General features: G+C 37.8%; 1 protein-coding gene across 1 annotated transcript in view; it reads left to right on the forward strand.

Moving 5' to 3' along the window:
* Positions 1–150: 150 nt before the first annotated feature.
* LOC103602205 (FGGY carbohydrate kinase domain-containing protein-like) overlaps positions 151–12,009 on the forward strand; it is a 233,581-nt gene continuing 221,722 nt past the window's right edge. The window contains exon 1 of the mRNA XM_008586619.1: positions 151–335. The gene's annotated coding sequence lies outside the window, so the exon portion shown is untranslated. The remainder of the gene's footprint in view (positions 336–12,009) is intronic.

Raw genomic sequence — 12,009 nt, forward strand, 5'->3', positions numbered from 1 at the left:
GGGGGGGGGGCGGCCGGCCGCGGGGACCGCATTACCGAGTGGCGGTGAGGCTCAGAATGGCTACGTGCGGGTCCCCGCTAGCTAAAATGTAATTTCAGATTGGACAAGTAAGTGACTCTCCTCTCAGTCCCACGTGGCACTAGGGGCCCTTGCAGCGCGCACGTCCAGGAAGAAGGTTCTCCAACCCGAGAGCGCACCGGCCGCGCCTCCCTCCCCTTTCCCGCGGCCGCCGCCGCCTCCTCCTTTTCCTCCTTCCCTTCTTCCGGCCACTGAAGGCTCCATCAGCCGGCTGTTGGTTCACGAGACGTTGTTGAGTGCCCCGTGTCCTCTTCTGGGTGAGGTGTCAGGCCACTCACGTGAAGGGTCGGCCTTTCCTGCACCCCCCAAGGCTGCCCATGAGATGTTTGGAACCCTGGTCCTTCCTCTCCTATCACTGCCCAGTTAACCATATTCCAGACATTCCCTGTGGCATTTTTGCAGTCTTTTAGTTCAAGTCTGGGTACCCAAGGGATTTTAGGGCCTGTGCTACTTGTAGCTTTAAACGCTTACAGCAGCTTGTGGTAGTGTTTGAGGTGCAATTTAGTTTAGATGGGATAATGCTGTTTGGTTACAGTGATCCTGGGTAGGAAAGGCCTAGGAAAGGGATCTTAACATTTTTGTTAATTTCCCTTCTATTTAAGGGTCGAAAAGATGCACAATGGTGGATTTCCCTAATCACGGGCTATTTTCCTCTAAAGCACTTCTTACGTCTTAACATTAATTTCGTCCCTAAGTTAAATGGTTAGTCATGACCAAGATGTGGAAGAGCAGCCCTTAGGTTAATTTTTAAAGTATGAGATCTGGAGGAGTGAAGCAATTATGCTTTTGAGGTGCAAATCAGTAGGAAAGAAGGAAAGTCTTCTCTTAGTTTGTGGTGGTTATTTAAACAGAATTTTGCTTTGTTTTGTTTTTCCTTGCTTATTCTTTTCTGTGACCCATGAAGTGTAGATCCTGACTTTTTCCTTTTTAAGTTGCTAGCTGGGTCTTCCAGCCTGTTCTTCTGGGAGTCTTCTGTGACTGCAGCCCTCATACTTAGCTCTTGACCTCATGGCCACTGGCCTGGCTCTTGGCAGGGCCAGCTGAGGAGGAAGGTCTAGTGGGAGGTCCAGAGGACTGTTATTAAGGATGATTGGGGGAACAGACCGAGGGGGTGAGAAGGGCCTGGAGATTGATTTCTGAGGGCAAGGAAGATTGAGAGCCTCCCTGGCTGGGTTTGGAAGTCCAAATATGTATATTGGGAGAAGAGAATACCCAGAGGATGGAGAGCTATGTCTTTCTGGATGAAATTAAGAAGTTTACTGGGCGGAGACCAGGCCTTCTTCCAGGCTGTATTAATTTTTGCTGTCAGTCTTGTCTTTTTCTGGAATTTGATTCCCTTTCTCTAACCTTTCCCTTAGTTGAAATCACAATTACTAGCTGGTTTTTAAAACAATTTGAGGTAATGAGTCTTGCCCTTAAACTCCCAGCCAGAGTAGGATCCCCCAAGAGGATTTGAAGTGATTATTTTACCAGAATGTACTAAAGAGGTCACCTACTCTCTCTCCTGACCACTTTTTTATAATGGAAGAACATAAAATCACCCCAGGTGGTGTAAGAGGAGGTCATCCAATTCAGTTCTGATTCATTCGTTTATCCATTTTGTGGCACATACTCAGCATGTCATACCTTCAGCCAGGCATGAACTCGGTTGGCACTGTGGTAGCTTCTGTGAAAGTAAAGATGAACAAGACTTGGTCTCTGCTTTCAAGCTTTGATCTAGTCTGCTTCAATTCAGTTTGATGAGGGAGATTATGTATTAGTAAGATTAGTGGCAAGGTTTACAGAAGGTTCTCAAGAGTAGAGAGAAGGGCAAATAGCCCAGTATGGGGGTTGGAAAGACTTCCCAGAGGAGCCAAAGCCTTAGTATGAGTAGGCTGGAGTAGGACAGAAGGGAAGGGGATTATGTGAATGCGGAACAGCATGTGCAGAACTACATAAGCATGGCACATGGTTGATTACTATGACTGAGCAGAAAAGGGTGAAGTGGGGAGTCACTAGATAGGAAGCTGGGGAGGGTGAAAGGGCAGATCAGGAAGGGTCTGGTGAATCATCTTAAGAGAGCTTGAAATATATCGCCAGTGCAATCAGTGACACTGTCAGATTTATGGTTTAGAAAGTTAATTCTGGCCGCAGGTTGGAGAATGAACTGGAGTGGTGAAGCCACTATTATAATACAAGTGAGAGATGGCTTAGAGCAATAGTTAAGGTAAGGGAGAGAGATTAGGAAAATAGAATGATTAGGAATTAATTACTGATTGAATGTAGGGGAAAAGAAGAAAAGTAGTAGTCAAGGTGCCATCTGGAAGGAGAAGGCATTCTCAACAGGTAAGGGAGAGAGATTAGGAAAATAGAATGATTAGGAATTAATTACTGATTGAATGTAGGAGAAAAGAAGAAAAGTAGTAGTCAAGGTGCCATCTGGAAGGAGAAGGCATTCTCAATTGGGACATTTTGTAGCAGCTTTATTGAGAAAAAATTGACACACAATAAACCATATATTTAAAGTCTAATTTGGGAAGTGTCATGTATATATCTATAACACCATCATCGCAATTTAGATAAAGTATGCATATGATACCTCTAAAGATTTCTTGTGCTCCTTTGTAATTGCTCTCTGTATATCTTCTTGGGTAAAGTGTATACAGGCATGTTTCTTTTTTTTTGGTTGGGGGTTGGGGGTGTGCTGGCCAGTCTGGGGATCTGAACCCTTGACCTGGGTGTTATCAACACCATGCTGTAACCTATTAAGCTAACTGGGAAGCCCTACATACTTCGTTTTATTGCACTTCACAGATAATTGTGGGTTGTTTTGTTTTGTTTTGTTTTTTTACAGATTGAAGGATTGTGGCAACCCTGAGTTGAGCAGGTCCATCGGCGCCTTTTTTTCCACCACTGTGCTTACTTTGTGTCTCTGTTTCAGATTTTGGTAATTCGTGCACTATTTCAAACTTTATTGTTATTGTTATATGTGTGATGGTGATCTGTGATCAGTGATCTTTGGTGTTACTATTGTAATTGTTTGGGGGCGCCATGACTGCACCTATGTACTTAACTGACAACAAACTTAACTGACAAATGTGTGTGTGTGTGTTCTGGCTGCTCCACCGACTGGATGTTCCCCTGTCTCTCTCCTCCTCAAGTCTCCCTATTTCCTGAGACACATCAATATTGAAATTAGGCCAATTAATAACCCTACAACGGCCTCTAAGTGTACAAGTGAAAGGAAGAGTCGCACGTCTCTCACTTTAAGTCAAAAGCTAGAAATGATTAAGCTTAGTGAGGAAAGCATGTTGAAAGATGAGATATGCCTCTTATGCCAAACAGCAAATTGTAAATACAAAGGGAAAGTTCTTGAAGGAAATAAAAAGTGCTTCTCCAGTGAACACATGAATAATTAGAAAGTGAAGCAGCCTTATTGCTGATATGGAGAAAGTTTTATTGGTCTGGATAGAAGATCAAACCAGCCACACATTCCCTTAAGCCAAAGCCTAATCCAGAGCAAGGCCCTAAATGTCTTCAATTCTAGGAAGGCTGGGAGAGGTGAGGAAGCTGCAGAAGCAAAGCTTGAAGCTAGCTGTTGGGAAAATAGGATAGTTTAATCAGGGCCCCTCACCTTGGGTTCAGTTGGGGGTGGTGCAGTGCATTCTTTGTAAATAAGTTGTGTGTGTGTGGAGTTAGTGTGCATGTGTGGCACTGCCACCTTGGTTGGCATCTAGTGCCTTGGGTGTCTGCTAGTGTGGCCATGCTCTCTGACCTATGACTCCAAGGACTTTTGGCCAGTTACCTAGTTCATAGACCTGTGTGTGAAGGGTCTGGGGACTCAGCCTGGTGTGTAAGAGGTCTGGTAGCCCAGCCTGGCATGTGAAGGGTTTGTGACCCAATCTAGACAACAGGATTGAGGGGTCTGTGAGCTCCAGACCCAGCCCTAGCTCTACTATTGGCCCAGTCAGTGAAAGATTATGGGCTGATAAAAGAACGTGACATTGGCAAGATTCTGACATTAGCCTAGCCCGACACTAGCAGAGGTTGGTTCATGAGGTTTAAGGAAAGAAGCCGTCTCCGTAACGTAAAAGTGCAAGGTGAAGCAGCAAGTGCTGATGTAGAAGCTGCAGCAGGTTATCCAGGCAATCTATCTAGGATAATTGATGAAAGTGGCTACACTAAGCAGATTATCAATGCAGATGAAACAGCAAGATATTGGAAGAAGATGCCGTTGAGGACTTTCATAGCTAGAGAGAAGTCGATGCCTGGCTTCAGAGGACAGACTGACTCTTGTTAGGGTCTAATGCAGCTTGTGACTTTTAAGTTGAAGTCAAAGCTCGTTTACCATTCTGAAAATCCTGGGGCCTTAAGAATTATGCTAAATCTACTCTGCCCATGCTCTATAAATGGAACAACAAAGCCTGGATGACAGCACATCTGTTTGTGGCATAGTTTACTGAATATTTTAAGCCCACTGTTGAGACCTACTGCTCAGAAAAAAAGATGTCTTTCAAAATAGTACAGCTCATTGACAACACATCTGGTCACACAAGAGGTTTGATGGACATGTACAAGGAGATTAATGTTCTTTTCATGCCTACTAACACAACATCCATTTTACAGGCCATCCGTGGTGTTACAAGGCTGTGCTCTAACAAACTGAGCTAACTGGCCAGTCCCTCAAGTCTTGTTTAAGAAATACATCTTGTAAAGATATAGGTGCTATAGATAGTGATTCTTCTGATAGATCTGGGCAAAGTAATTTGAAAAGCTTCTGGAAAGGATTCACCATTCTAGATGTCATTCAGAATATTTGTGATTTATGGGAGGAGGTCAAAATAACAGCATTATCAGGAGTTTGGAAGAAGTTGATTCCAGCCCTCATGGATGACTTTGAAGGGTTTAAGACTTCAGTGGAGCAAGTAATCACAGATGTAAAAATATCAAGAGAACTAGAGTGCGAAATGGAGCCTGAATATGTGACTGAATTGCTGCAATCTTATGATAAAAGTTTAATGGATGAGAAATTAATGCAAAGAAGTTTCTTGAGATGGAATCTACTCCTGTTGAAGATGCTGTGAACATTGATGAAATGACAGCAAAGAATTTAGAATATTATATAAACTTAGTTGACAAAGCGGTGGTAGGGTTTGTGAGGATTGACTCCAATTGTGAAAAGAAGTTCTGTGTGTAAAATGCTATCAAACGGTATTGCATGTTACAGAGAAATCTTTTTTGAAAGGAAGAGTCTATCAGTGTGGCAAATTTTATTGTCTTATTTTAAGAAATTGCCACAGTCACCCTTCCTTTAACAACCACCACCCTGATCAGTCAGCTGCCATCAACATTGAGGCAAGACCTTCCACCAGCAAAAAGATTATGAATTTCTGAAGGCTCAGATGATCATTAGCAAAGATATGCGCATTGTTTTTCAGATATAATGCTGTTGCACACTTAATAGACTACAGTATAGTGTAAACATAACTTTTATATGCACTGGGAAACCAAAAAATTTGTGTGGCTCACTTCATTGTGATACTTGCTTTATTTTGGTCTGGATGAACCTGCAATATCTCTAAGGTATGTCTGTATTAAATTTTGTGTCCATTTAAGAAATTGAGCTGTTTCTTTTATTTTAATTGAATTTTGAGAGGTCTTTTTTTTTTTTCCTTTTTTTTGTCTTTTTTTTTCGTGTCCGGCAACGGATCGCAACCCTCAGTGTTGCGCCCGTACCGGACCGGGACCGGCAACGGGATCGCAACCCTCGGTGTTGCTCCCACACCTCGCTCAGCCAGTGAGCGGGAACCGGTCTGTATGTGGGATCCGAACCCTTGACGGGAGCGCTACCGCGCTCCCAAGCGGCGCACTGTAGCAGTGCGCCACCGGGCCGGCCCTAAGAGGTCTTTATGTATTCTCATTATAAGTTCATCACATATGTGATTTGCAAATATTTTCTCCTATTTGATGTTTTCTTTTAATTTTCTTAATAGTGTCTTTTTAAAGGAAAAGCTCTTCATTTTGATGAAATCTAATTTATCGTTTTTTAAGTTTGGTGAAGTCAATTTTATCAATTTGATTTTTTATGTATCATGCTTTTGGTGTTGTATCTAAGAAATCTTTGGCTAACCTGAAATCTCAAATATTTTCTCCTATTTTTTAAAGATGTTTTGTGGTTTTTGATTTTACATTAAATCCATGATCCGTTCTGTGATAATTTTGTATATGGCATATAATATGGAACAAAGTTCTTTTTTTTTGGCATATGGATGGTTTTTCCATCACCATTTGCTGAAAGGCCTATTTTTTTGACATTGAATTGCTTTTGCACCTTTGTTCAATTTACTATATATATGTGGGCCCATTTCTGCATGTTTTATCTTGTTCCATCGATCTCTTTGTCTATTTTAATGCCAATACCACATGGTTTTGGTGAATATAGCTTTGTAATAAGTATTGAAGTCAGTTAGTATACGTCCTTGAACCTCGTTCTTTTTAAAAGTTGTTTTGTTTATTCCAGGTACTTTCTATTTCCAAATGAATTTTGTAATCAGTTTGTTCATTTCAAAATAAAGGCCTGTTTAGATTTTACTTGGAATTGCGTTGAATCTATACATTAATTTGGGGGAGAATTGACATCTTAAATATTGAGCGTTCTGACCCATGGACACAGTATGTCTGTTCACTATTTAGGTCTTAATTTTTCTCAGCCAAGTTCTGTAGCTCTCAATAGATAGATCTCACATATCTTTGTCAGATTATCTGCAGGTATTTCATATTTTTTGATGCTATTGTAAATGACATTGTCTTGTAAAATTTCAGTTGTTTGTTGCTACTTGTGTATTGATCATGTGTCCTGCAATATTGCTAAACCTCTTATTAGTTTTTTGTAGATTCCGTCATATTCTCTAGGTGATCATGTCATCTGTAAGTAAAGACAGTTTACTTCCTCTATAATGAGGATAGCTTTTATTTCTCTTTCTTGCTATATTGCACTGGCTAGAATCTCCACTTTGCATAGAAGTGATTAGATTAGACATCTTGCCTTGCTTCTGATCTTAGGGAGAGGTGTTTATTTTTTTCATCATTAAATATGATGCCTAATCTTATTTGTATATTTTTTGTAGAAGCCCTTTATCAGGTTTAGGAAGTTCTATTCTATTCCTACTTTGCTGAGAATTTTTTTAAAAAATAAGTGATGTATTTTTGCCAGCTTTTTTTTTTCTGTAACTGTTGAGATCACCATATTTTTTTTTTAAAAAGATCCTTAATATGTCCCCATACTGGCCAGCTGCCAAAAGAAAAAAAAAAAAAGAAAAAGATTCTTAATATGATGAATTACATTCATTCTTTTTTTCCCCAAATGTTAAACTAACCTTGCATTCCCAAGATAAACCTCATTTGGTCAGGACGTATTATCCTTTTTTTTTTATATTGTTGGATTCTATTTGATAGAATTTTTGCATCTTTGTTAATGATGGATATTGATCTGTAGTTTTCTTTTCTTGTATTGCCTAAATTTTGTTATTTGTGTGATTCTGGCATCATGGAATGAGTTGATAAATATTTCCTTCTCTTTGATCTTCTGGAAGAGTTATGTAGAATTGGTATTATTTCTAACTTTAAATGTTTACTAGAATTCACCAGTGAAGGCATTTTGGTCTGGAGTTGTTTTGGGAAGGTGGGGGTTGGGGACAGGGTTTAAATACAAAGTCATTTGATTTAATAGGTATAGGACTTTTCAGGTTATATGTTTTCTTTCTCCCCCAGATTTACTGAGGTATGATTGACAAATAAAAATTTTACATACTCAAGGTGTACAATGTGATGATTCAATATACATATACATTGTAAAATGATTACCACAGTCAAGCTACTTAACATATCCATCATCTCACATGGTGACCGTTGTGTGTGTGTGTGTGTGTGTGGTGAGAACAGTTAAGATTTATTGTCTTGGCAAATTTTAAGTATACAACAAATTATTAACCATTGTCATCATATTGTACATTAGATCTCCAGAAATTATTCATTTTATAGCTGAAAGTTTGTTCTCTTTGACCAACATCTTCCCTTTTCCCCCATCCTTCTGGCCTTGGTAACCACCATTCTACTCTATGTTTTTATGAGTTGGAATTTTTTTGATTCCACATGTAAGTGATGATATGCAGTATTTGTCTTTCTGTGTTTGACTTATTTTACTTAGCATAATGTCCTCCAGTTTTAGCCATATGGTTGCAATGGTAGGATTTCCTTCTTTTTAAAAACTGAATAATATTTCATTGTATATAAATGTAACACATTTTCTTCATTCATTCAGCTATGTACATTAAGGATTTCATATGTTGGCTATTGTGATAATGCTGCAGTGAACATGAGAGTACAGATATCTTTCAGATAGTGATTTCATTTCTTTTGGATATACCCAGAATTAAGATTGCTGGGTCTTATGGTAGTTCTATTTTTAATTTTTTGAGGAACCTCCATCCTGTTTTCCATATTGGCTATATCAATTTACATTGCTACCAACAGTGTACAAAGGTTGCCTTTCTTCCCACATCCTCACCAACACTTGTTGTCTTTGGACTTTTTGATAATAGCCATCTTAATAGATGTGAGGTGATACCTCATTGTGGTTTTGATTTGCACTTCCCTGATGGTTAGTGATGGTGAGCACCTTTTCATATATACCTGTTAGGCATTTGTATGTCTTCTTTGGTAAAATGTCTATTCAGGTCCTTGCTTAATTTTTTTAATTGGGTTATTTGTTATTTGTTTTTGTTTTGTTTTTGCTATCGAATTTTATGAATTCCTTATATATTTTGGATTTTAACTCTTTATCTTTTATCAGATATGTGGTTTGCAAATATTTTCTCCCATTCTGTAGGTTGCCTTTTCATTTTGTTGATTGCTTTCTTTGCTGTGCAGAAACTTCAATTTGATGTAGTCTCACTTGTTTATTTTTGCTTTTTTGGCCTGTGTTTTTTGGTGTCATACACAAAAAATCATTGCCAAGACCAACGTGTAGGAGCTGTTCCCGTATGTTTTCTTTTAGGAGTTTTATAATTTCAGGTCTTATGTTTATGTCTTTAATTTATTCTGAGTTGATTTTTGTATATGGTGTAAGATAATGTTCTAATTTCATTCTTTTGCATGTGGATATCCGATTTTCCCAAGACCAATTGTTGAAGAAACTATCCTTTCCTTGTTGTGAATTCTTAGTGCCTTTGTCAGAGATTAGTTGACTGTGTATGCATGGTTTATTTCTGGGAATTCTCTTCTGTTCCACTGGTGTGCATGTGTGTTTTTATGCCAGTACCATACTTTTATGATTACTGTGTGGCGTTGTAATATAATTTGAAATCAGGAAATATGATGATGCCAGCTTTGGTCTTTTTTCTCAAGACTGCTTAGATATTTGGAGTCTTTTGTGGTTCCATACGAATTTTAGGATTGTTTTTTCTATTTCTTTTTGTTTTTGTTTTTTGGCAGCTGACCAGTACAGGGATCCAAACCCTTGACCTTGGTGTTACAACACTGCACTCTAACCAACTGAGCTAACCAGCCAGCCCTCTATTTGTTTGAAGAATGACATTGTACTGCAGAAGAATGACATTGTATTTTGATAGGTATTGTGTTGAATCTGCAGATCACTTTGGGTAGTACGGACATTTTAATGATAATATTTTTTACCACTTTGTGACCTCAGATATCTTTCCATTTATTTGTGTCTTCATTTTCTTTCATCAGTGTTTTATAGTTTTAAGCATACAGAAATTTCACCCCCTTGGTTTAGTTTATTCCTAAGTATTTTATTCTTCTTAATGTTACTGTAAGTGGGATTGTTTTTTTAAATTTCTTTTTAGGATAATTCGTTGTTAGTGAATAAAAATGCAGGTAATTTTTATATGTTGATTTTGTATCTTGCAGCTTTACTGAATTTGTTTATTAGTTCTAACAGTTTTTTGGTTGAGTCTTTAGGGGGTTTTCCATGTATAAGATCATGTCATCTGCAAACAGACTATTTTACTCCTCTCCAATTTGGATTCCTTTTATTTCTTTTTCTTGCTTAATTGCTCTGGCTAGGACTTCCAGTATTAGGTTGAATAGAAGTGGCAAGAGTGGGCATCTTTGTCTTGTTCTTGATTTTAAAGGAAAAGCTTTTAGATTTTCACCATTGAGTATGATGTTGACTGTGGGATTGCCATATATGGCCTTTATTATGTTGGGGTATGTTCCTTCTATATCTAATTTGTTGAGGATTTTTATCATGAAAGTATGTTGAATTTTGTATAGTTTTGCTGCATCTATTGAGATGATCATTTGATTTTTATCCTTTATTCTGTTAATGTGGTATGTCATATTTATTGATTTGTGTATGTTGAACCATCCTTGCATTACATGGATAGTTAACCTACTTGGTCAAGGTGAATGATCTTTTTAATGTGCTATTGAATTTGTTTTGCCAGTATTTTATTGAGGATTTTTACATGCATGTTTATTGTGAATATTGGCCTATAATTTTCTTATAATATCCTTATCTGGTATTGGTATCAGGGTAATTCTGGCCTTGCAAAGGGAATTTAGAAGTGTCCTGTCTTCTTCAGTTGTTTGGGATATCTTGAGAAAGATTGGTATTAATTCTTTTTAAATGTTTGGTAGAATTCACTAGTGAAGTCACTAGTGGATTCTGGGCTTTTCTCAGATCAAAGATTTTTGAATATTGATTCAGTTTTCTTGCTTGTTATTCATCTGTTCAGATTTTCTGTTTCTTTATGGTTCAGTATTGGTAGGTTGTATATTTCTAGGAGTTTATTCATTTCTTCTAGATTATTCAATTTGTTTGCATATAATCATTCATACCATAGTCTCTTATCTTTTGTATTTCTGTTATATCAGTTGTACTGTCTCCTCTTTCATTTCTGATTAGTTTGAGTCTTCTCTCTGTCTCTTTTTCAGTCCAGCTAAAGGCTTGTAAATTTTGTTTATCTTTTCAAAAAAATCAATTCTTAGTTTTGTTGATCTTTTCTGTTGTTTTGTTCTTCTCTATTTCATTTATTTCTGCACTGATCTTTGTTACTTCCTTCCTGCTGTTAATTTTGGAATGTTTGTTTTCTTTTTCTAGTTCTTTGAGATGTTAGATTTTTTATTTGAGATTTTGTTATTTTATGTAGACATTTCTTGCTGTAAACTTCCCTCTTAGAACTGCTTTTGCTGTGTCCCATGCTTTGGTATGTTATGTTTCCATTTTTGTTTATCTCAATATATGTTTTATTTGTATCTTGATTTCTTCTTTGACCCATTGTTCAGGAGTGTGTTGTTTAATTTCCATATATTTGTGAATTTTCCAGTTTTTTCCCCATTATTGATCTTCAGTTTTGTACCATTGTTGTCAGAAAAAATACTTCATATAATTTCAGTCTTCTTAAATTTGTTAATATTTGTTTTGTGTTTTAACATATGACCTATTCTGGAGAATGTTCCTTGTGTGCTTGAAGAGAATGTGTATTCTGCTGCTGTTGGATAGAGTGTTCTATATATGTCTGTTAGGTCCATTTGGACTAAAGTGTAATTCAAGTTCAATGTTTTCTTGTTTTTCTGTCTAGATGGTCTGTTCATTGTTGAAACTGTGATATTGAAGTTCTTACTTGTATTGTTCAAGTCCAGTGTCTCATTGCTATTTTTTATATTTTTTCCTTCAGACCTGTTAATATTTGATTTATATTTTTAGGGGGGGGGAATTGTACCCCAAGGGGGGGGGGTCTCTCTTGGCACTGAGCTGTGCTATCATCAGGGAGAGGTGACACAGGTAAAGTAAAGCTTTTTTTTTTTTAACCCTCTTCAATATATCTATTCTCAGATTTTTTTCTCAAACGATGTGCTGGAACTTCTCTGCTGGGCTCCCGGAATCCCACAAAGATATTCTTGTCTGTGCTTGGTTGTCAAAATCAG

The sequence above is a fragment of the Galeopterus variegatus genome, unplaced genomic scaffold (assembly GCF_000696425.1).
Source record: "Galeopterus variegatus unplaced genomic scaffold, G_variegatus-3.0.2 Scaffold4048, whole genome shotgun sequence".
Classification (NCBI taxonomy): domain Eukaryota; kingdom Metazoa; phylum Chordata; class Mammalia; order Dermoptera; family Cynocephalidae; genus Galeopterus; species Galeopterus variegatus.